Below are 6906 nucleotides of genomic sequence, written 5' to 3' on the forward strand. Positions count from 1 at the left end.
TTTTTACCACCTGTCGGAACGAACCGCTGGGGGCACTTTACCAGCTAGCTGGGGTTTACCCCAGGGCTGGGTGTCCAACTCTTGGTGACCAAATCCGATTGTAAATTTAGTGGGTAGGAGGGAGTGTCAAGACACCGTTGACTTTTGCTTTGTTTTACCGAAGTAGGTCCTAACAACGGCACAACTGTCTATCATCATATGGATTTTGTATCATTCCATCTCCATCTTTATTTACTCTGGACTAAGTGCACAGTGCATCAAGACGGCAGCATGTAGGGGATAAAGAGAGTAGCCCAGTCTTCCTGCCCTCCCTTAGTTTAGAAAATTGCATACTTGCATGCAATGGAAAGGCTTTTTTAAAAAAAGAAAAATCCATTGTCATTAAGTGTTTGAATGATTTTTCCCTCCCCTTCTGTGCTGTGGTCCCACTCAATCAGACTATTTACATTGGATTCAGATAAAACCCTAGAAGTGAATATTGTATAGTCTGGCCCTAAATAAAGACATCATTTTGAGGGAAAGAAAGAGGGAGCAGCTGGAGAGAACGGCAAGAAGAGACCTATTGGTCAGAAATGAAATAATAAGCTAAGAAGAAGATCCAAGACATTATAAACATTACAGTGTTATTTTTAGCAGATGCTTTGAGGTGACTGAGCAACTGAACAGAAATGGGTTCCAAATTCTAAGTCTTGCTAAGAGCCATTTCAGCTTTGGGTGTTAACTACATGGTTTAAAAGAGAGATACACATGAAAACCCCTCTCCTATATACTTCATTTATGTATTTCAAATATTCAGTTTTTAATGTAGGAAAATATCCTTCATACAAAACAAAACAAAAACACTTTATATTATGTCTTATACAGTTCCCGCTTTGCAGCTTTGAGATCTGATCTAGTTCTTTTGAACTCCAAAACAACAGGACACAGAATAGATCTCTTTGATTTCCAGAAATGTTTTTGTAATAATCAGACATCTGAATGGACTTCCCATTGCCCTCCACTCAGCACTTAGGATGCTCTGAACTATCTCTGACCCCAGCATTCTGAGATCAATTGAATAATGCCAACACTGGAGCAATAGCACAGTTTGTCATTTAAAATGACCTAATGTATGCCACGAAACCATTTGAGAAAACTGAACTGTCTAGTAGCAAGCTAAGGGACCAATCCCAAAATAATAACCCAGAAACGCCCGTAAAAGCAAATATAATTTTGTTAAATCTATGAAACTCTCTTCTCTATGACCAGCTCCAGCTATATCTCTACTTGCATTCCTCCAAAGAGATTAGGTAAAAAAAAAAAATACTATATTTGTATGCTGCACACAGAAACACACGTGCCCTTAGCAATCTAAAGGTATTTATTGACACCCAATGGCTTGAAAGTTTTAAAATAGAATAGTGAGAAGGAAACAGAGAAATAACAAAAAAGCTAAAAGTGCAATTTAAAAAAAATTAGAAGAGAATAGGAAAAAAAGATAACAATATGACGTAGCTTTCAATATTTTACCTCTCTCTCTCTCAAGTTACATGATGCTTCTCTTCTTTCCATAATCCATCCTATCTAATCATCCAAACCATAAATCACAAGTTTATTTTTTCATTTTTTTATGCAAAAAGGTCTATAAGGGACTTCCAATCACCCTTAAATGTAGATATTGTCCTTTCTTTAATCAAAGACGTTTGTCTATCTCAGCAAGTTTTGTCAATTTCATCAACCATTCTCCTATGGTGGGTGATGCCAAATCCTTCCCTCTTTGTATATATAATAATATAGCAGTAATCTTATATTGAAATAGTCTTGCATAGCTTTTTTCTGTTTAACCATCAGTCCCATATTCAGTTGAATATTAATCCTTAAAATTCTCTTTATCAATATATATATTTGAATCCAATTTTTTTAGCTCTTTTATATGTCCACTAAGTATATCCAGCTTATATTTCTTGTTATCCCCTAATTTTGCCAAGAAACTATAATATTACAATGTTTCCATACTATAATGATTTCCAAACAAACACAGAGACTAATAATATCTTTCCAAAAGTAAAAATAATTGGAATACCATTTTAATTTCTGGAAAGTTATGATCCAATTGGCTATGTTTGAGTTTTCAATGAGTATGTACATGCATGCATCTCCCTTTTGAAAAACGGATGTTTTATCATTGGCTCTGTCCAATTTGGTGGCCTTTTGGCAAACAAACAAGTCTCCACGTTAGTGATTTTTGTGACCACACGTACAGGCTGGCTGAGTGACTTTGGGCCAATCGCTCTCTCTCTCTCAGCTCAACCCACTTCACACGGTTGTTATTGTGGAGAAAATTAGGATGAGAAAGAGGTATTAGGTATATTGCCACCTTGAGTTACTTATAAAGTATTATGGGTGGGATTTAAAAAAAACTAATATATAAATAAGCATGTCCTCATAATTTCAAATATGCCCAACAGTCAAACAAAAATGTGCAAATCCAGTCTAAACCAATATGTGTAGTTACATTTAAAGAAGACATTTCCCGCATTTGTCTCAACAAAGCCTATTATAGACTAGAGACAAATTTGATTTCTGTCTTTTCCATTGTTAGCCCTGCTGGTTATTTTCTTAGGTTTTATGTTTACTATCCATTTATTTGAACCTTCAGAACATGGTATATTGATGGCTGTTTTAATTTCTTTGAAATTATTCTGAATGATTTGTTTTTTTAAAAAATTCATTGTTAGCTACTCAGATGCTCAATAATGAGATAGAAAAGTATACATTCTTTCAATAAATAAAGTTTATTTGAAAAAATAGCAATAGTTTACTGGACCCTTATACTGCAAAAGAACAGTGATGTTTTGTGATGTTGCACAGCTGGAAGACACAGACTAGAATGATTTAACAAAGTATCTGACTTCCGTATCTGCCAATGCAGTTCATATAAAGCAGGGGTGTCAAACTAACAACGTCACGTGACATGTCACGACATATCGCGACTTTTTTTCCACTGCCAGCAATGGAGTGGGCGCAGTTTTGCCATGACGCATCCGGCCCACGGGCCAGCAGTTTGATACCCCTGATATAAAGAACGTATGCTGCTCTGTTTAGAGAACATTTCCTAGGCACTAAAAATACAGTGACAATATTGCTGCACCATCAAAAGATGAAGACTGCAAATGTATTGTTCTACTGCCATTCCTTTAATAATGCAGGAGTGTCTCACTTTCTCTGTTCATTCCAGACCACCTGCATCTCTCTCTCTCTCTCTCTCTCTCTCTCTCTCTCTTTCTGTGTGTGTGTGAGTGTGTGTGTGTGTGTGTGTGTGTGTGTGAGAGAGAGAGAGAGAGAGAGAGAGAGAGAGAGAGAGAAAGAAAGAATCAATTGAAGAAAGATATTTTTTTTAATTTAAAAAGAAAGGCATATTATATTAGAAATATAATAGCGTGTCAAGCTAGCTGAATTGTCTTCATGCTGACTTAACATTTTGAACAGTATTTTCTTCTCAAACAATAAAAAGAGACCAGTAGCCAGTGATAAAATCTAACTGTGCAGCAAACCATTTTGTTTTATAGAGAAAATAGCAAGTTTTAAAGTTTTCAAAAAAAAAAAGATGGGATATTTTTTAAAAAACAGACTCCATTCCAAAATTGTGTTTAATATCTCCAAAGTGTTTATGGTCTCCAAATGTTAATGACAACAACACAATTGTCCATCAATTTCCAAACTGAAACAACTAAATAAGTTGTTTGTTATTTTGATTGACGTAAAAGTAACAAAGGGAAGAATTTATCATTTTAGTTTCAGATCACAATAAAGATGCAAGTACCTGATATTAGTTACTGGTAAATATGCTCATAAAAAGCATCTGACTTTACCTTATATCTTTCAATACATTTTTTCAAGACTCCAGTGATATTTGCATGAAGCGGATTTGCTAGCAGTGAAACAAATGTTTTATTAGCCACTATAAACAACAACATGAAAGGAAGAGATGCCTAAGTAAACAAGAACAGGTATTTTTCCTGACGTTTCTCAACAGTTTAAGGAAAAATTGCAATTGCCAATTATTTTGACTCTTTAGTACATGCCTGAGCAAACACTGAAACTCTTTTCAAACCTTTATATTAATATTTAAAGCAAACCTCTGTGTGTTCTAAAACATAAATCAAATTCCAAATAGTATGAGTGGTACAAACAGAAATTCTACACCCCAGTCTGCCATTACTGTATTCAGTCAGAACAGACTTCTTATTCTTTTTCTGGGGCCAGAAATCCTGTGCATTTTACAAAGCCACATATCTTATGCAGCAGTTTAAAAGAAACCATTTGTAACAGTCCTTTATATTTCATGAAGTGTCTGGGCAAAAATATAATGCTAACAAAAAACATTTTTAATTCAGGTTACTTAGTTTAAAATCATTAATATTTCCATAGTGTCACACTTGGAAAAGGCAGAAGTTTATATAACTCACTCTCTAATTTTCGTGACTTGTGCATTTAATTGAAATTTGTATACTCACTATAAAATTTGTAATTTATTAACGTCAGTTATTTTACTGAATTTCCACTCTCTTTTCTTTCTTATTTTTAATTCATTTTAATGCATGTTTTATTTTGTACTATTTTGCTATCTGGACACTTTGTTCTTATATGTTATTTTAAAGAGTGAAGTTTTGATAGTTTGGTTGGGAAAAAGAGGGTTAAAATAGCGCCTTCCAAGAAATTCTCAGAGTATGTCTTTAATGATGCAAGTAGTTGCTTTAGTTTGGCAAGATTTCTGTCTATAGATGAGAAACAATAAAGGAGCTTGCTTAGATGTATCTACCAGATAGAATATTTGTAGCTCTATAGATGAGGAACAATAAAGGAGCTTGCTTAGATGTATCTACCAGATAGAATATTTGTAGCTCAGGATTGAACTGTGGCATCTATGGTGCTGAGTTTGGTTGTTTTCTTGCAGACATTTCATTACCAAACTAGGTAACATAATCATTGTTAGTAAGGAATGAGGTTTGTTCTCATTTTATATACTAGTGCAGGGGTCCCCAATCCCCAGGCTGAGGCCCACTATCTGGTCTTGAGCCTTTTGGAACTGGACCATGGAAGTGGCGCATAAGCTCGTGCATGTATCCTCACTCATGCGAGCAGCAAGTGCATGTGCATGCACATGCTCCATTTGCATGGTTGACGGGCATATGTGCCCACCGCTTGCACAAATGGAGCTGCCCACCGCTCACATGGAACCATCCCCTCCCCCCCCCACCAGTCCACAAAGCCGGAAAGATTGGTGAACTCTGTACTAGAGGCTTGCCCTGTCAATGTTGGTGGGAGTGTTTTTGGTGATTCTTTTGTTTAAGTTTTTGTTTACTGTTAACTTGTCTAAGTTGGTATTTCCATGATTGAGGCATTGTTTGATTCTTGATAGTTGGTCTAATATTAATCTTGATGCTAATTTCTATTCATCTGGTTGTTGATTATGGTGAGGAGGTGTTTGGGTCTTTTTGTTTCCTTTTTGGCTTTTTTATTGTCACTTTTAAATGATATGTAGATTTTGTTTATCTCTATGTGCCTGTTGATGACTAATTTATCTGCATGCCATGCTTCCAGGAATTCTCTAGTATATTTGGACTTGGCTTGGTCTAGGATGTTGATAGTGTCTGTCCGTGTTTTGTGAAATTAAAGCATTTCCATCATGTCTTCTAACTGCTGGTTGATATTCATGGATGTGCTCTGCTAGTCTTCTGCCTGCTTGCCCTAATATAGTGACTGTTAGTCCTTACACTGTTTTTTCTTCCATGGATGCTGGGACTTTTGGTTTACTTAGGATGTTTTGAAGGCTTTAGTGCACTTTAAATAATATTCAGACAATCTGGAGAAGGAAAAAAAGGTATGATTATAGAACTAAAAATGAAATCTTAGAGTGATTGGAGGAACTAAGCATGTTGACTTTGAAAAGGCAAGAAAAAGGCAGAAATTATAACACTGTTCAAATAGCTTAAAGGAAGTCAGCATCAAAACCTGTTCACTATTATTTCAAAGGGCAAAGCACAGAATAATAGATTTACATTTCAGAACAGTGCATTTTAAAAACAAAATGCTAGAAAAACCTTTCTTATAAGAGTAATTCAACAATGGAACTAATTAGCTAGAAGGTTGTGTTCTTCCCACATTTCAACAGCAGGAAAAGGAAAAAGAAAATTGTCAAATAGACAAGATCAATTGTTATTCAAGCCTATGAGTCTAAAACTAAAAATATATTGTACAAACAGAAGATCAAGGAACAAAAGCAGTGGTGATTAATAAGGTTAATTAAACACCTAAGGTCAATATATTGAATGAAACAGTTCCTAGATATAGGAACTGGATCCGGGGTTCAAGGCAGGCTGAAATGAACATAGTGTCTAGCAACCATGTTGGTTGTTGGTACTGCTTTGTAAAGTTCCCAGCACTACCTCACCCAGATTCAGGCCATATTCATTGTGATGCCATCTGTCACAGGGTTATTTTTTAAATACCCAATTAAGTGGGCTCCCCAAACTCCAGAGGGCCCACTACAGCATCCCTTGGCCTTGTTTACCCAGCTTACCCAGACACCAGCAGACCCTTGAGTAGTAGTCCCAGTTTGATTCCACACCCTTCCTACGTCTATTTCTGCTTTGTTTTAGTATCAAGAGTAAGCTCCTCCAATTCTCCTCTTCTCTTAGGTTACTTCCAGTTACTTCCAGAGACAAACATTATTGCAAAATTTCCAATTCTAATGCTATAAAAATATTATGTCGTTTCAAATTTTTTTTTAAAAAAAAACCCTCAAAAGAATTATTTAAAACAGAATCAGATTGGCTATGAATAATGCATGTAAATTGTTGAGAGGCTCTGATTACATTCCTGGAAAAAAATTCATTGGGTTGGGTCCAGCTTCTTTTCTACCCA

This window comes from Protobothrops mucrosquamatus, unplaced genomic scaffold (genome assembly GCF_001527695.2).
Source record: "Protobothrops mucrosquamatus isolate PMUCROS unplaced genomic scaffold, P.Mucros_1.0 scaffold403, whole genome shotgun sequence".
NCBI lineage: Eukaryota > Metazoa > Chordata > Lepidosauria > Squamata > Viperidae > Protobothrops > Protobothrops mucrosquamatus.